A 19,085-nucleotide genomic window follows, 5' to 3' on the forward strand; every position below is an offset into this window, starting at 1 on the left:
ACTGCTGCTGCTGTGTCATGATGACCAATTACTTCAATTCATCAATGCCAGCAAGAAACCTCGTGTTTAACCTTTACACACGACCTTTAAACAGCTATGTTAAGGCACACAACTTCAGCAACCAGTGGGAGTTGGATGCCTAAACTGATTACGGAATTGGAAATCTCATGGGTTGCTCACAATACTGTTAGATCCTCAGACTCTTTACAAATTTTACTGTGTACCTGCATCCCAGGGATTTTCAGTGAGACACATGCTATTAGACATCTTTAGACATCTCAGTTTTGAAAATGGGACTTAGCTGCTTCTGACCCATGCCTTATACCTGCTGCACTGCCACAGGAGGACCTCAGCCTTCAGGTGCCCTCTCATTACACAGGACATGCAGGATCACCTCTAAACACACCTGTCTGCTGGGCTTTGACGCATGATTTGAGGCACTTTGACGAAGGGTGACCCACCTCTTGGTGCACCCCTCTGGAAGGCAGATGCGGCTGGTGGGAACCACACATCCTTCAAGGGGCAGCAAAGGCACTAGCAATATGGGTAAATCCCAAAAGCAACCAGCACGCAACACTGGCAATAACAGACAGCATGGTGGCACTTTTGCAACACCACCAGAAGATCAATGCACATTCAGTAAGGACCAAACCTTCAGATGTGCTGAGGGCAATGCCTGGTTTAACAAGAGACTTCCATGAGGATTTTCAGAGGAGTAGGAAGGGGGAGTGGAACAGGAGGTGGGCCATGCCTGTCACAGGGCTGTGGCACGTGCTGCCGGCCCTCCAGGCTGGGCAACATGGGAGGCCATGCCATGATGGACACAGGTGTGTCCAGGAGCTCTGTAGGTGCTTCTGAGCCAGTGCCTGGAGCCACCATGCTGAGAAGGGCTAAGCACCTGCAGTGAAGCCAGAGCCTTCTAGAACCACCGGATTATCAAGACTTTGCCATGTTAAATGTGAACCAGTTTGACAGATGAGGCCATAGAGGAGCGCTAACTGCTTTTAACAACCTGGCTTGTATTTGCAGGTGTAATTGGAGCCAGCTTCATTTCAAAACTTCAGGAAATCCACCTCAGGGCCTCCTAACATGAGCTCTAGCTTGCCCTTGGCTACCTACCATAGCTACATTATTTCCATGCCCATGGCAAGTTAGTCCATTGCACTGACAGATGGGCTCAGGGACTTTTCAAACCTTTAAAGAGGCTGAGAGCAAAACTGGAAGTAAAACACTGATCATAACCAGTGCCATGGTAGGAAAATAAATAACCAAACCATGCGGAAAAGCAGTCATCTTCCTGGCCTGTCAAGGGAATACATATTCTGTTCTCATTTGTTTTAAAGCTTTAGGAGGCAAAAGTAAATATTGTGGTGCACCAGCCCGGTGAGCAGGAGCATGTCTGGAAGGTGCTCACTAACAACATCATGAGTAGGACACTGCATTTCCAGGGGATGATACGTACATTTGTTTGTTAGGTATGCAGCGAGAAGGGCAAATATTTCTGCCATGCTTGGTCTTGCAGCACCGTTCAAGACCAAGACATTCAAGACGTTCTCTCCCACAAGTGCAGTGTTGTCCCATGTGTTTGTACGAGTCGGTAGGGCTACGTTTCCAGAGACTTCTGGAGACTGCTGTGTGGCAGAGCATTTTGTGATAATTTGTGGAGTAACTTGGAAGCTATCTCATCAGAGCACTAAAACAAGGGTGCTGGCGGTGCTACTTAGTCAACACATATGGTGCTTTGCTGTGATTTCCATTTCAGAGTGTACTATCACTTATTCTCTGTTTTTCTCACAGCTGCTCACTCCCAGTGTTAGCACACCCAGAATAGCCTGCTGGCATATAAATAGGGTTCTCCCTCTGCAGCACATGGCACTGTTGCAGACTGTACTGTTCCAGCTTAATTTTAAGATGCTGTTAATGCCATTCACGTTGTTCTGGGTCTGTCTTGGCATTGCCTGTTCTAGGGCCAGGACAAATGACAAAACAAACAGTTACATCCCAAGTTAATCAGCAGAGAAAGCAATACCAAGGAAAAGAAAAAAAAGAGAGAGAAAGAGATATCAATATCAAGAAGAAGAAAAAAATCAAGAGAAAAAAAAAAAAAAAAAAAAAAGAAGAAGGATCCACCACATGATTCTCGTGAAGTCCAAAATGAGCACACACAAAAGCAGCCCAACAAATAAGACAGAAATAAAGCTTGCTTCAGAGAAACCCTGGACTTTGGGCAACACAGTTCTCCAAAGTCAAGCTCTTGGTACGTCACCACCAGATCGTGACTGCATGTCCACTTTGGGCATTGTCATATTTCATAGTCAAGAGATGTTCAGCCCCACATCTTCATCAAGTTTCATTCAAGTAATTGTAGCCAGGCCTTAGAGGTCCCAGTTATTTCACTGTTCTGTCCTACCCTAAAATGTTGCACAGCCTCCTGTGTCATCAAAAGGGTAACACTGCAATCTGCAGAGCCGCTGTGAAAAGCATTCCTCCCTTCACAAGTTGTGTCCCCATTAGAGAAGATTAGACATGCTTGTCTCCATTAGAGAAGACTACAAAGTGCAGTTATAGTAGCTGAAAGTAACAGTGCTCCAAAAGCTTAAGAAAATGGAAGTAGAACATGATGCAAAAAAGTGTTGTTATTGTATGAAGAGATTGTAATAGTGAACATGGGAAAGACATACTGAGGTGCCTACCTTTTTCCTTAGCGTGATATATAATTTTTATTCATAGTATGTACTTGGAGGAAGCTTGAAAACTATTTTGCTCTCGAAGTCATTTTCCATTTGGCATATTCCACGTGGGAAAGGAGAGGGAAGGAGAAGGGGAAGGGGATATTTTTCTGTCATCTCTGCCCTGACTTTTACAATCACTGGTGCCAGGACATTGCAATAAACAAATAAACATATTTACATTCTGTATTTCTACAGCATCTTATATGATGGGATCTTGAAGTCTGAGTGGTACTCCTAGATGTAATGAAAGTAAGAACTCAAATATCAATTAGAGGTGTTTAAATTGTTTTCCTCTAGGTATTTTAAGCAACAATTACTTTTTAACAAACAAACAACAACAAAAAAAAAAAAGTAAGTCCTCTGTGGTCAGACTTCCAGTTTTCCAGACAATAAACCCAATCATCAATTTAAAATAGCTACTTGAGCTGTCAGCAGAAGTTAAGATTGTTTTTTTCGAAAATGAAAACACCCCAAACCAAAACCTTTTCTAGTTTTACAAATGGTTAAGAATTCTAATAATTTTAGACAAAAAGTATGCTGTGGAAATACACCATGAGAAATGATGGTCATGTTTCCAAGCACTTTGTTAAATTAATAATACCACACAAATGCTCCCTCTATTGGTTGATTTTCAAAATCTATTCCAAATATAGGAGCATGCATTAAGAGAATGTTATTTTCTTTGGGGAAAATAAATAATAAAAAAAAAGTGACACACAAGAATAATTTGTTCAAATTACTACCAATCTACAAGACAAGTTTAATTCAATTTTAACAGCCATTAAGCCGAATGATTTATGCCCAGAACTAGATAATATTCACACATCAGAACTCTTAAAATTTCATTTTGAAAGGTTTGCAGGCTAATTTTTTTCTGGACCAAGAAAAGTGCTCTCTTGCAGTAGGAAGAATAATAAGGTTATTCTATTTTCTTCTGGAGTGAAAGAGCACCATTGTGTATCATTAAGAAAACAGTTCTCTATTAGCACTGACAACAATGATACTGAGGAGGAATTTGGGAGTTTTGTTTATGTATATTAAATTTCCAACATGTAGTTCTTTAGGAGCTGGAATGGTTTTGTGCAGAGAGGAACCTTCCCGAGCCTAACAGTTGCCATCAAGGGGGAAAAAAAAAAAAAAAAAAAAAAAAACTGTTTCCATGGAAACATTCGAGGTGGACCAAGCATGGATTAATCAAAATACAATGAAGCCTTTTTGCAAGGTACTAGAGAAAAATCGAGTTTAAAGTGAGCACCACTGCTCTTTCCTTCCATTCACACTGGAAAGCATGGGAAATTCTCCCCAAATGCCTATGTGACATACAGTTTAATTAGCGTGGTAAAAAGTTAGTTTTTCTTACATTTTTTAATTACTGTGTGGTTATGAGTTAAGAGACAAAAATATATTAACGTGAAAAAAGAGACGGAGTGAAATCAATCGATGAAATTACATTTACATTCCTCTTTTATTTGCTACTGATTTTATCAAGTGGCCCTTTTTACGTTCAAAATTTTAATAGCTTTTCCTGTATTCTTAGTACTGCGGACTTGTTTTTTAGTACCAAAGGCTCATTCTGTTATTCAAAATCCTAGCTATGGCTTGGGGAAGTTTCCTGTGGTTGTACATGATACTAAATCATCCTCAGCCACCAGCACAGGAGAATCTTCTGCCATCAGAATTAGCTGCAAATTCTAACATTGCACAAAGATGGACAAAAGAGACTGTAAAAGCCAACCTCCCTTACCCAATGTTCTCAACAAAGACCTCACTGAAAAACTGCAATACCTTCCATTTTTATAAGAGCACTTCCACTGAAGCACTTCTTTTGTCCATTCTTTCAGTTAGCAAAATAAACACATTTTTCACAATAACTGAAGTTATTTTCTAATTATTACATTACTGGAAGATGCTTAAAAATACACTGAAGATATAAGAGCAGCACACAGTAATTACAATGCAAACCAATAAATGTAAAATAATTGTAAACTCTCCGTTTGTACACAATGTGATACTAATGCCATAGATACAAAATGCACTTCCAATTCTAATGCTATCTCGGAGAGAGGCTCTGATCTGAAAAATTGCCAGCAACAGTATTGGCAGGGTTCCATTTTTGTGTTTTTCAAAGGTTTGGTAGCAAATACACTCATGGATTTTGTTCCTCTTTATTTTATTACTTTCCAGCAGGGATCTGAGAATCAAGCTGGGTTTTCCATCTCCAGCATCACCATTAGTAATAAAGGCTATGTCAGCCAAATTATGATCACAATAATCTGCGAGCAGTTGCTCTGTTGTTAGGAGATTTGCTCAGACATTGCTTGGTGAAGAAGTCCCAGGCTGGTGAGTGGCACATGTGGATACCTTGGTGCATGAGGAGGATGAGTATTACTGGCTCCAAAAGGTTTAAAGTGGAAAGCAGCAAATACTTCATTTTTGTCATTTGGGCAGGCAGATGCAACTCTGAATACACAACAGCTTGGTTTGTGCAATTGCACACTGCAGCAGCACATCCTAAGAAACAGATTACAGTCAATCAGTTCTTACCCACATTCAAGAAATACTTGTAATGCACTAAACACCATCCAGGCAGATAACCCCACGTTGATGCTTTCAGGGCGGTGTGGGGACACGTGCATCTCCCTGGGTGTGCAGCAGCAGTATGAGGTACGTGGGGCACCACGGAGGACAGGGGCAGAGAGGAGTTGCCCCACACAAGCTCAGGTGAATCCTTGCAAGGGCACGGGCTTGCCAAGCGGCGCAGATGTCCGTGCCGAGGTGTCAGCTGTGGGAGTTAGGGACATATGGAAGCGCAGCTTCCACTCCAGTGAAAACATGGCCACACATCTACAGCACAGGAAGGAATTAACTCTTAAAGGACTGCAGGAGAGACCAGCACAGTCCTATTGCTCAGGCTGGGAAACATAAGGAGAGGTTTGGGGAGACCAGGAAGGAGCAGGCTAGGGAGGTTTCCCTGTGCCCCCTTAGGCGCTGCCTCTAAGAGCCTTGCAGAGCTCTCCCTGCTCCATGCCATATGCCCACAGCCGCCCACCTCCTCCAGGGGCTGCTGGCTCTCCCCCAAGCCCCTTCCCTTCCCGGCAGGGACACACCAAGCTTCTGGGGCTATGGCCACACCGCCGAGGAGGGAGGTGGCCCTGGGGATCTCCCTGAGGAGCCTGGCATGTGCCTTCTGCTGTCCCCGCAAGGCTGGGTCCCCAATGGGTGTCAACTTCAACAGGAACCCGCCCCAAAGGTCCAAGTCACCACGAAGGTACAAGGAAACCCCAAAGCTACATGCCCTCATTCCCAGCAGCTCTGTCTGGGGGCTGCCAGGACCCCCTCAACACTGTCCAAGCCTGCACTGGGGTTGGCAGAAGTCAGCCACTGCCATGCTGTCCAGCTGAGCTACCCCGTGTTTCCGAGCACTACCAGTGAGGAAATTTGGGTTGCCCCTGGGAGAAATACCCCTTCAGAACAAACACCCTTCTACAAGGGAGTCTCTTTCCCTGGAGAATTAAGTGAAAAGAGGAAAAAGAAGCCACGGCGACGTGCCACGTACTTCACTCGGGTGACAAGGGACACCTAGTGGCACCGCGGCTCCCGTCACCGCCGAGCACGCTGTGCTCCCGCTGCAGCCCGTGGGCAGGGACAGTTGTACCATGAGGGACGGACAGCTGTCCCTGCAGGGACAGACTGCCACCTCTCTGCCCCGACGGTATGCCACCCCGCTGCTGTCACATGGAGAAACAGCGCCTGCCTCCTCCCGAACATCTCACCTGGATGCAGAGGTCCTTCGCCTCCTCCACGCTCGTCTTTCAGGCCAGCTTCTCTGTTAGGAAAATATGTCTATATTTACAGTAAGGGGCAGGTTATTTCTAGGGTCTGTAGTGGATAATAAAGCATGTAACCTGCTCCATTTACTCAAAGGAATATACGGCTTTAGAGGAGCTCACGCCTGCGTGAAAGTAAAATAAAGTAGAACACAGCTGTAACAGGGCTCCTCTGGTTTGGAACCCAAATCACTTAGCAGGACAGGGTTCAAAAGTAGTGAGAGGAACAACTGCACCAGAAAAGCTGAGGCAGTGGCTTCTCATGGCAAGATGGGGGCAGACTGGGGATGGAAATCTGTTACTTCCTTAGTCCTACCATTTGTTCAAAGCAAGCTTAGGTCTGAGCTAGCTCAGATCAGGCTGCTCTGCCTCATGCCCCCCCTCCAGTACCACTAAGAAGAGCCTACTGCCCCCCCAGATTGAGACATTCAGGGCCTTTCCTGCCAAACTGCTCCCCAGCCTCTGTCAGCACCAGGGTTCATCCACCCCAGGTGCAGAACTCAGCATCTGTCCTGGCTGAATATCTTATGGTCCCCATTGGCGTGCTTCTCCCACCTGTCTGAGTCCCTCTGGGTGGCAAACCAAAGTCATCAGTCCGTCTTCACTACAGCCAGAGACATGCTTTTAAGTAGGGTATGTTCCTTAAAATTGAAAGATTGCTGGCTTTTACACTTGGTTCAGTTTGACCCTGGAACATTTTCAGTCAAAGCTATAGTAAGTTTTGGAAATTTCATGTGCAGGGAGGATCCCTTAGAAGTCTACAAACTCCCAGTTGGTCTGCTCCAAAGCCTCAGAGGGTGTACATCAGGAGGAACATCTCTCAAAGCTGTATTCTCTTTCCCCCAGTTAGCATTACAAACTACGCCTTAACCTGGACACTGAAACAAATAGGCAAAGTAGCGTAGACCTAACATGCATACAAACCTCGTGTTTTCAAGTATCCCATAGGAAGAAGGGATGAGAAATGACCAAGAGCATTCTCCCACAGCATCCAGGCATGGCTGCTGTTGAGGTCTTTGTAACTGGATTCCTTCTCACACAGCAGCTTCAGCCTGGAGTTAGATGGGCTCGTACACTTTTCTCTTCCCCACTATCAGTGCTGTTGCTTGTCTGATTGCACCGCTGGAATGGTCAGAAAGCAGCCCTGCAAGAAAAAGGGGTGGGGGGAGAGCCAGGAATATAACAACCCCCAGATCCTAGATCCTAGAGTATACTGGTTTTTACATCCTAAACAGTCAATGAAGATGTCACCTGCTGTGTCTCTCCCTCTAAAAAGCTTCAGCTCAGTTCTGAAGGTACCTGAACCCCACCTGCAATTGCTCTGTTCTTATCTCACCTTTGAGAATGAATTACTGATGCTAATACAGATACTCCCCGGGGCTGAGATATGGTAAATTTTCACTTCTAAAAAAGTTCCTAGGTAGATCTTTTAAATTACATGTCTTCAGCTGCCAAAAGTTATTTTTGATTGGTATTTTCAATTGGTTAAGAAACATTGCTTTATCTAAAACAAACGTGTTTGAATGAAAACCAAGAAATATATATATATATATATATTTCAGAACAAAATCTTCAAGATTTCAGCCACATGTCCTGGAAAGATTTGCATTTCATTCAATTAAATAAAAAATATTAATGTGACATCCAGCTCAATTATTTATACCAGTAAGAATCAAAACACTGTCATTACAAACAGACCAGTTGTACTGAAGAAATCAATTTCACAGAATCTTCTCCATTAGTGGCTCCTTGTTACATGCCTTTTCTCACATCTGCGTGTGCTCCTGATGTGAGAGATAGGTTCAGACCCTTGGTGCATCGGAAGAGATTGAAACCTGGAGATTTTGGGAAGAAAGAAAGGGTGGCTCAGGGCAAACAGGGATGGTGCAAGAGTGTCTAAGTCCAAACCAGAGCAGTAAGGTAGATGTTCTATTGGGAAAGAAAATGCTACATGTGTTCAAATAGAAACTTGAGACTGGTCTTTTAACCACTCACCAGCTCTTGGGGAGCTTCGTAAGATTTCGGCAAGTCTCCAGGTGGAAGCTACACAGCAGCACTGAGTACCGATGGCAAGTTAATAGGAAAAACCAGTCCTGATCTCTCTTTCTTTCAGAGCATGTGCTTTATTTTACTTTTGATAACCTTAGAAAATTTGTTATGGGGGTTCTTTTAGTGGAACAGCTCCCCTGAAGGGGGCATCCTGTTCTCCTGTATGTCCCATTGTTCCTGTGCTTTGTCTGGTGCCTTTCCAGCCACTTCTGGCACCCCTCCCTCAAGCTTCCAGGCATGCCTTTAGTGACTCAAATAAGTTCCTGCCGTTTACCAAATCTGTGATTTTCAATTTATTTTTTTTTTATGAACAGATTTTATAAGTTATTTTATAGGTTCAGCCAAAGCTGATACAAATAAAACATTAAAATTGCAGACCTCAAAAGACTCATAATGAGCAACGTAAACGACAAAACTCTTATAAAGAAATCCCTTGTGAAATGAGTTTATAATGCAAAATAAAAACTTCTTACTCTGCAATTTAAAATAAAATACAGCCATTAGGTGATTCAAGCAATGAACATGCAAAGAAGGAATCCAACTGAGTACCATGTAATATCCAAGCTGAAGACGCAAGTATCACAATAACATTTCTTATTTTAGAGCCTTGTTCTTGCTATGTGCAAAATGCCAGCTCAGTGTAGTTGGCCCATTAGATTAAATCTACCCTCATATATGAACATGCTTGTATGTTTTCTACCTCCCAGACACCGTGGTGAAGTTACGTGGTGTGGCTAGGGTCAGCCTAGCAGCTTGCTGTCACTGAAAGGGGATGGTTATACCTCGCTCTCCTCTACACACTTCCTTGTGCCAGGTCAGGCACACATTTCTTTTGGTAGAAAACCATCTTAACGAGCAAAACTAATGTCTCCCTTCTTCCCCTCTCACAAAAGTTAGTTAAGAAAGAGTTGAGAGAGCAGTCAGCTGAGTGGCACTTGTGGGTCTTACTGTAAAGTAGTTACTGTTCTGATTTGCTTGGAGTGCTTGGATCTGCTTCTTTCTCTGCCTACAGCTATTGTTATAGTCACAATTACAATAATTTACAATAACTTTCAAAAGCATTAGTTAAAAAACAAAACAAACAAGTAAACAAAAAATAAGAATCCCAAATTCTCCGTTACCTTTTTAGCTCAGGGCAGTAGCAGTTTTCTATTTAGCTAGGGGAGCCTAGAATTAAAAACTCATTTTCTGTTTATTTGCCTTCTGCTTTCTGAGATGTTAGGCAATATCTAAATTTCACTTTTGAACCATTCCCAGCACCCCTGGGAATCAGGAAATCATTGATTTGAAAAACTGACTGAGATTATCCCCTAATTGCTCTGATTTCCCATTCCTGACATCCACCAAAGCACCTGACAGCCTCAGGACTCACAGTGCGAGCAGCGCTGCATGTGCATGCAACTTCTCTGCTGAGTTGCTGTTGTCATGAGGCTTATAAGCTTCACCCGGTAAAACCTTCCCAGAAATCTGAGGTTTCAGTTTCACTGAAGGAGATTTGCCTTTCCAGGTAGCATCAATTATTATTATTTTATTTATTGCATTTATTTATTTCAGTTCTGGCCTGCCTGGCTTAGATTTCCCTGTGAAGGCAGTAGAGAAAAAAGGCACCCGAGTAAAAGAGCAACAGAGGGCTGGAAGCTGTGCTCAGCCTGCTGGGTGGCCAAAGCTCTCTGACCTCAATGCAGAGACCTCGCATGGCCGCAGTCCACCTGTGCCTCAGCCTGGACTCGCCACATGTATTTAAGAATAGCTGATTTATTTGTTTTCCTCTTATGCTCAGTTCCAAAATAATTATGAAGAAAATTTGTGGCTGGGAGGGAGTTAAAAATGGTACTTTGGGAGGTGCAAGAAAACCACAGAAACCCTGATTCATCAAACTCGCTTTCAGCTTGTTTGGCTGCTTCTCTCCTCCCATCCATCCTTTTTTTTTTTTTTTTTTTTTCCCCAGCAAACTTTCCTCAGCCATCCTCCTAGGTTACTTGCTTCACCCATTCACCTCCTTTCCCCTTTCTCTGCAAGGCTGTCACTCTATTTACTCCTTTTTCCCCCCTTTTTTTTTCCTTCTCCAGTCTCCTACTCATTCATTTCTCCCCACCAGCACCATTTGCAAACACCATGACCACTAGAAAATGACTGTGGGCTGGAAAGGGAAAGAGACAGGGCAAGACAAAGGATTATGAATCAAACAGGAAAGGAGAACACCTTTCTGTGGGAAACTCCTGAGGAAACAGACTTGTCTTTTCCAACTCATATTTCTCTTTAAATATATATATATATTCCTATTAAAGCATTTCACTTGAATTTTAATGAAATGAAACTTATGTCTACACCTGTACATTCTCTTCTTTGACCCCCCCCCCCCCCCCCACACACACACACACAGTTTCTTCCTCTTTTTTCTGACCAAAACCCCAGTGCAGTGCCCTGCACAAAAACATGTAAGCCACCACATCACCAGAGCAGACAGTGATTGTAGCACAGATGAGAATCTCGGATTTGCAGCTGACAAACTGCTGCTGACATAAACTAATTAAAAAATCATCCCAGAAAGCATACGACATCTTCCACAGCCCCTCCACTGCCCACAGCAGAGACTGTTGGAGGAAAGGGGCTTGAGAACGACACAAGCAAACGTGTTGGAACAACAACAGTGCCAAACGTCCCAATGAAAGCAACCAGCATGAGCATACCTGACCGCACAGGAATATTATTTTGGTATGGAAACAGGGACTGCCAAAGGGAGAAGCCACTGATGAGTACCCAAACCATCAGCAGGGTGCTCTCCCAGGGAAGCCTGGCCGAGCCCCCCGGCAGGCAGGCCGGCCAGGGGCAGCAGCCAGCAGCTGGCACTGTTGCTCCACTGGAGGAGCAGCCGGGAGCCGGGGGGCTTCTGAGCATCCCTTGCACACCAGTACACCCCTGCGGAATACGCGCTCCTTGCACAGACAGCTCACGAGGAAGGAATAACGTTTCCATCTTATCCATACCTGCAACACCCTCGCTTAGACCCTGCACCCACAAATCTAATCTGGTCGGTGAGATGGGTGGAAAATAGTGACACGCTGAGAAAAAAAAAAAAAAAAAAAAGGGAAATTCAGATTCATTTCCAGTGCATCACAAAACAGCATGTGGCAAAATCCCTCATGAAAGCAATGAGGTACTCACTGTAAGGATAGCTAGGACATGGAAACTTTCTTCCAAACCAGACTCTCCCCTCCTCCGGGGCTTTGCTGTTTGCAGTGCTGCCCGAAGTAGCGATAGCTGGTGTGAAGGAGTGAGGTGAGGCCATTACCACGGAAAGTCATCCTTGCAGAACTTGCTGATACAAAGAAATAGGCATTTTCTCTCTCTTCCCATCACAGAGCCCTTCAGTACCTCACAAGCCTTAGAGAAGTCACAGCACAACAAGAAGTAAAATAAAATCCTGTGACTTTAAAACTACTGCATTTTTTTCAGATTTTGATGAAGTTAAAATGACATACACTTGTGCAGCAAGGGCAGGAAGAGTCTTGGGGTGAAGGGGGCATAGTAACCCCACCCACAAATCTGCTCTTCACATACTTTAGTACATTTCTAGGCAAAATAGGAAGCGTATGACAGCAAGGAAGAACAGGGAAAATTAAATAAAAACATCTTAACTTTTTAAAAAATCTAAAATTACACATTGGAAAAATCTGGGAGGTGAGAAGGAAGGGATTAAATTGGAAAAAAAAAAAAAAATCAGTGTGAATCCACAGTAAAGGAACCACTTCAGTACATCATGCTGGGAATTTTAGCCAGCCCCAAGCACAAGACAAGCTTTCATAAGCTTGTCTGAAGGAAAGGTAGGTGTCTGAGCTCTGCCTGTGTCTCCGCTCCGCACCAGAGCAATTACATCACAGAAGGCTGTTCTGTAATCAAGGTAATGACTGGCCTCAGGCATGTACAAGCCAGAAAGTCAGAGAAAAGTCCGGGCTAAATAAAGAAGATGGACAAGGGTGAAGGATTATTACCCAAGGTCTTTCTGCTGGTCACTGGTTTTGAGGAGGTTTCCTCATTCAAGGAAGGGGGGAAAAAAAGAAAAAAAAAAAAAAGTAAAGGGAAGGGAAGGAGAAGAAAAAAAAAAAGAGAGAGAGAGAGAAAGAATTATTGAGAAATAGGAAAAGAGACATTCAAGGAAATTAATCAGCTAAGGGGCTTCAGAAAAGAAAACTGTCCAACAAACTAGAGATGTTTCCCTCTGCCTAAAAAAAAATAAAAAATACAAAAATAGAGAGAGAAACAAGAGACAGCTTTGTCTAAATAATGTGCCACAAGAAAAACACAGCAACAGCAGCAGCAAAATCCTCCCCTACGGTGACTGCAGCAGCAGCAATTCCAGAACACAACAGGGGGGCATGTATACATTGCATTTGGTTTATTAGCATGAAAAATAAGTAATGAGTTCCTTTGCACTGAGGAAACATGATGCATTTCTTAGACTGGAGAGAAAGAGGAGGTGGTTCAGCAGTACATTAACGTGTCTGCCTGTTGCAATGGTCTTCAGCAGGAGAACCATCGCTTGGGAGCTGCACCTGAGTTTCTCCACCAGTTATTGGCGCAGCCCCAAATATCATTTTGCCAGAAAGCCGTCATTCTGCCAGCACATTCCCTCAGAGCAAACATACTACCAACTGTAGAATATTTAATCTTTGTAAATCCTAAAAGAAAATAGGATAATATTAACAATCCCCCCTTAATCTTCCTTCACTATTTATTTATTGTATCGTGTTGCACTGATACGTTCAGTTACATACATTTGCTATAGTCTCGGCAGCATGTAAGTGTGTGGAAAAGGGGGACACGGTGCTGTCTCTTTCAGTTTTACCTCATGGTAAGGACCCAACGACTACCTGAGGAGAGGTGATACGTGACCACGGAAATCAGTGCATAGCATTGAGAAACCAGCAGCCAGTTTGAGAGTGCCTGTGCTGTGCGGTGGGGTCTCACTGTGCTGCCAGAGCCAGAAAGTCTTACATATTCTGTGAAGCTCAAATCACTCTTAAGTTCTGGGGTCTCAGTGCACAGACAGAGCACATCAGGACAAGTCAGGACGACAGCATCAGCTTTGCACCAGTTACACCCTTCCTCCATCTGGAAGTCACAGAGGGATCCTCACACAGACTGAAAGCTGGAGTTCACCCACATCTCGTAATTGAATTTGGGGGGTTTCTTTCACAAGGGAAACACGACACAAGGCACTTTTAATCTCACTGCTGCCCTCCACAAAATCACTCTGGAGGAAGCTGCAGCAACAGCAGGAAAAACAGATGCCTGTAGTTAAGGGGAAATCTGGATCTTGAAATACCACCACTAGACGTCCCCTTAGCTCCAGCCAGCGGAGCAGAGCTGCTTCTGCAGCCCATGGAGCCTCTTCCCATCCACACGCAGCATCAGCAGCGAGGGCAGGGCAGCACGGGCGAGCAGCGCAAGCAAGGACACTCAGGGCCCCTGCCTCCAGCCCGGTGGTTTCCAGCCCACAGTAGCTCCACAAGTAGTTTAAGGATGACGGTCACACCCTGGCTCACCCAGCAGATACATACCTTAAGTAGTAGTACTTGGCCAAGAAGAATGGGTCCATTCAGGCCTGGTCACAGCCTCCTTTCGCCACCCCGACTGCCTGGGGAATGACACTGAGGTGATTTCCTCCGACACCTTCATGAAGAAGCTGGTTTAAGGCAAAGCAGCCGGCACAGGAGTAACGCCAGCCTGCACTCTCTGTGAATCGCCCTCACCTTTCAGAGGAGAAACTCGTACATCCCCCACATCCTGCCTGTGACATGAGTCGAGATAAAATATGCTTAGGAGGCATGACCTGGCCTGTGGCCCGGCTGTCTGACCACAGTAACCGCACTCTTTCCTTATAAACAGGACACTGTTCCTTCTGGGTATCTGTGATTTGCTATTTCAGCTTTATTCAGCTCACTAGACATTTTTTTGGAAATGAATTCTCCAAAATCAAAGCAACGGCTGTGGAATGCTGTCGGAAAGCACTGCTTTTCCTGCCGCTTTGGTAAAACATGGAAAAATCTGCAGTTGCACGGCCTCTTGAAGAGGGCTGCTCAGACACCTGAAATGGTGATTGAGGAGACGTGCCTGTTCGGGAGGTGTGTTTGTCTCCCAAGACTGAAACTCACTTGCACCTTACATCATGGCCCACGAGAGTGACATCGCCACCATCACCTCAGTCACTTATAGCAGGACAGAAGAAGCAGTTGAGAGCTGAGGTAAGTTCTGCTCTAGTAGAGTGTCAGGAGAGCCAACTAAATGGCCCTGGAGAGGATTTTGGTCTGGTATCCAGTTAAAGCAACCACCATTAGCTTCCTCACTATTTATTATCCCCCCTCATTAACATTGCTGCAGGACTCTCTCTACCAACAGGGGGTATTGTAAATAACTCACCATGCTAATTACCTGGACACGGCCATTAATAATCACCACAAGGTTGTCTGCTCTCTTGCTGTGCTCACATATTTCACATTCTCTCTGTTACACACTTGAGGTCGCTCACCCTCACCTGAACGAGGTCTCAGTCACTGCTGGGTCTTGCTCCAGCCACATGGCAGATCCCAAGCGTGTTATAGGGGAACAACTGCTTTGTAACACATCTTGTATTCCTTTTGCAGTGTCCATGCACTGCCACACATTAAATACCAGCAGCCAGGACACCCTGAGGTACTTTAAGACCACATTGGTATAGTATAAGCAGAGTTTTCTGTCTTCCAGCCAAGCCTCTGATCAGCCGGAAAGGCTTGCAAGTCACCTTCTAAGGTGAGTCAATTTTCTCTGCTTCTGTGTGCTCTCTGAAACACAAACACTCAATGTTAAAGCAGACAGATCACACAGAAAACATAGACAATGATTTCTTGGGGATAGGATAAGAAGTCTTTAAATGACGGGAAGATCCACGTGAAGCTTGAAGGCCTGCTTTCCAGCAGTAGGGATGATGAAGCAGTGTGGTGGAGTGCCTGGGCATGACGTGGGACCTTGATCCTCGGGCGTCCTTGAAAGTGGCCCTGAGGGACATTTGCCAGCAGTCAATTCTCTTACTAAATACGCCTCGCAGCCCCATCACCCCTGATGCCACAGCTCCATGGGACAGCAGTCTTGTCCCTTAATTTAAGATGACAATTTAAGATGACAATTTAAGATGTCCCACGTTTGGGGACTGTGACAATTGCAGGAGATGCAACTCTTTCAGACCTCAGCTGGGGTTGTTTTGTGAGGACAATATTCAGATCAAAAAGGGGGCAGAGCTAATCCATTCCTCTGCCAACCCCACCCTCCGTAAGTAGATGCCAATCTTTCTTTGGACTTTGTCTCTGAGTTAGAAAGGTAACCAGAAGGCATCAGATAAGAAACTGGACACGACAAAATAGACAAACAAAACCTGAAGGACTTTGAAAATAAACACACAGGGAGTGAAGGCACTTTCAGATGGATTCCTATGCTTCAGCGTATAGGAAGGCCCGTGGCAGGAACTTAATTTAGGAGAACAAAACACACTATTGAGATCCTTATAACATTCACCAGCCATTCCCTGTGGGGCTTTTTGTCCCCCACAAAAACCACAAGCTACTGAGGTGTTATGCTCCAGGCACCACACACAGGACAAGTGCAGGAGTGCCATGGATGGCAGCACAATACAAACAGAGATAAGGGAAGCAGCGAGCAAATGCACACCGATGACCAGAGCAATCCTGGCTTTCTTCCTAGAAAAGCTGTGGTACCACCTGAACCAAAGAGGATCCCAGAGCAGAGGACAACATACCATTAGGCAACATAAACACTGGCTAAATAAATGGAGTAAGAACTTCATCAGCATGACAAAACTAAAGGCATCCAGATAAGAGCAACAAAAAGATTTAGTTTAAGAACAAGGTACTCACAGCACTGTGAAAGGCCATTTAAACAAACGAAAAACAGCTAAGTTGATTTAATAGCTTATGCAGCAGTGCCGTGCCTGCACAGTGAAGGCCACTCAGAGCAAAGGGGTAAGCCCAGCTGCATGCCCTCCTGAGGTACCTCTGCAGGCAGACCAAGGGGACACAGCCATGAGACAGAAGCACGCTGCTCTGTGACTTGGAGGTGGCCCCGATGGGCACCCAGCACCAGCAGTGGGGCTGCTGTCCCACAGGACAAACGTCCACCCACCATGACTGACACCAGCTCCTTCAGCACATTAAAACCTGCTCCTGAGTCAGCTTGTCATGACGGCTGGTTCTGCATTCCCTCTCCAACTGAATGTGGTGGGCATCGGGTCCTTTTACCACTCTCTTTTTCCCATGCCTGCATACACAGTCATACTAAAAACCTCCAGTGTCCCCTCACTGCAGTTCCCTGGGTCTTGCCTTCCAGCAGATTTCCTCAGCAGCTGCCAGCTCTTCCTCACGTTTAAATGTGCCCTTTCACTCCGGTCACTGCAAAAAGGGGAGAGTTATGGGAGAGTTTTCCCTTTTCCTCCAGCTAAGCAAACAAACTGAATCATCATAGTGCAAAACATTACTGCATTTTAGTGGTAGCACTAACATGTGGGGGAAAAGGAGGTTCAGATGGAAAGTCTTTCAGCTTTCAGTGTCAGTGTAACTCTGCTTGAACCCATGAATGGACTTTTTTTTCCCATTGAACAATTCTCTCTTCTACCACTTCGATGCCCAGCTGCTATCAGTATTCAAGCATGCAAATCTGAGCGAGCCACAAAAACAAGTGCTAAAAACCTCCTTGGGAAGAAAAATGCTGTTTGTACAAACTCTCCCAGCCTTCTCCCAGCCTCCACCCAAAGGCTCCCCTAGCAGGTGGTAGGATGAGGTGGGAGCGGGAAGAAGTCAGCTTATCGTTACACACCATCTTCAGTGTTTTGTTGAGCTGGGAAGGGACAGAACATCAGGCACATTCCCAGGCACTCTGCCAGGCTGGGGCCCAAAGGGTAAACAGAAAGTAATGCACAGGATGCAAAGCATCTTTAAGAAAAAAAAAAAAAAAATCAACACCAGATGGTCAAAGAAATGATCCAGAACAGGAGACTGTGAATGAACATTTCAAGTTCTGCTTTAGCACCTTATTAAACGTATAAGCATCTGTGGGCTGCATTCTGGGAGAGCCACATATCAGACCAAGATTTTGGAATACCCCATCCCCTCTGCAGCCACCATGAGACAACCATGGCACCCAAGCATCCTGCTCCCTCTGACACTGCAGCGGGGCACGGTCCTCCCATTTCTTCCCCGATCAAAACTCACTTCCGATACCATTAAACAGTAAATCACCACATCAGGTTCTGCCAGTTTGTTTTTAACTGAAGCCTCATATAACACAGCATGCAAACCCCTGACGAAAGGCATTTTTGCGCCAGTGTGGGTCGATACCATAGTTTAACACAGAGCAGCTTTGTGAAGGGAGAACAAGGATACTGCAGTGTGCTTTAGGGCTTTTGCTTCCTATGGCCAGCCCCGGATCTCTGTTCTGCGTGAATGAACGGCTGCTGTATTCTGCATCGGGGTGGTCCGGTGGGACGGCATTCGTGGGACAATTCAGAGGGGAACTGCTGCATGTGAAGTTCCCCTGCTTCTCTGCCCACTGCATATGAACAATGCTGGCAAAATCACCCATGCGTATCACGGAACCTGGAAGTCATGCTGCATCGCTTAGGGTTCATGCTGCTTGGTTTAAAGACTCAGTGGGCAAGAAAAGGGCTCTGCTTCTCACAGAAATAAGCTCTCCCGTACCCAAAAGGCAGACATTACAAAAGCAGCGTCCCTACAGCAGGCAGCTCCAGAAGAGCTGTAGGACTGTCACAAGGGCTTCTTGTATGCTGCGGCATGCAAGAAGCCACCCTCCCATACAAGCTGTTCCAGTGATTTCCATTTGGCCTCGACAGCCTCCTACCTATTTCACAAAATACACCTCTAAAATTTGAGCTCTGAAATTAAACTGCAGACGTCAGAAATTTCCATGCCCTCATCCTTGCCTCTTTCAACAGAGAAGTGTGCATTTGTTCTCCAAGAGGTCACAAGCAAAAAGCTTGGGAGCCACTAGAGGAGACTGCAATGCTGATATCATGGGAAGGAGCCTGGGAACTGTGAGACACAGCTGAGACTGCCCGGGGATCGCTTTGCAATAAGTCCACAAAAGCCTCAGTGGTACAAGGGAAACCAGTTCCTCTTCACCTTTCTGAAAAGGAACCACGGTTTCCCAAGCTTTGTTCACACAGAGTTTTCTACAAGTTTAAATACCATATCACAAACGCACGTGAGGAGGTGTGACAATGGTGTATTAATCTCAGTCTGCTCTTAATTGATTTACCTGAGCTAAATTAACTCACAAGCCAATTATGTGGGGGAAAAAAAAAATAAGTCAATAAGGAAATAAGAGGACAGGTACTTGCACTAGTTCACTGGAAACCTGTTCAAATGCACAGCTTTAAATAAAAGGGTGCAGCTCTTCTCACACATACCTGGAC

At 45.0% G+C, this 19,085-nt stretch overlaps 1 long non-coding RNA gene across 12 annotated transcripts in view; it reads right to left on the reverse strand.

Annotated features, from left to right (window-relative positions):
• Positions 1-3,455: 3,455 nt before the first annotated feature.
• The window catches only part of LOC118175862, a 29,098-nt gene continuing 13,468 nt past the window's right edge, over positions 3,456-19,085 (reverse strand). For 6 of the 12 annotated variants that reach the window (XR_004755176.1, XR_004755171.1, XR_004755166.1 and 3 more), the window contains 4 exons: positions 8,258-8,394; positions 7,484-7,703; positions 6,506-6,558; positions 3,456-5,243 (listed from right to left, as the gene is read on the reverse strand). This is a non-coding gene — a long non-coding RNA (uncharacterized LOC118175862). Of the gene's footprint in view, positions 5,244-6,505; positions 6,559-7,483; positions 7,704-8,257; positions 8,395-14,169; positions 15,759-16,896; positions 18,475-19,085 lie in introns of those variants that run through there. The other 6 variants (XR_004755173.1, XR_004755174.1, XR_004755165.1 and 3 more) reach the window with 6 other exon arrangements.

Source organism: Oxyura jamaicensis, chromosome 1, assembly GCF_011077185.1.
Source record: "Oxyura jamaicensis isolate SHBP4307 breed ruddy duck chromosome 1, BPBGC_Ojam_1.0, whole genome shotgun sequence".
Taxonomy (NCBI): Eukaryota; Metazoa; Chordata; class Aves; order Anseriformes; family Anatidae; genus Oxyura; species Oxyura jamaicensis.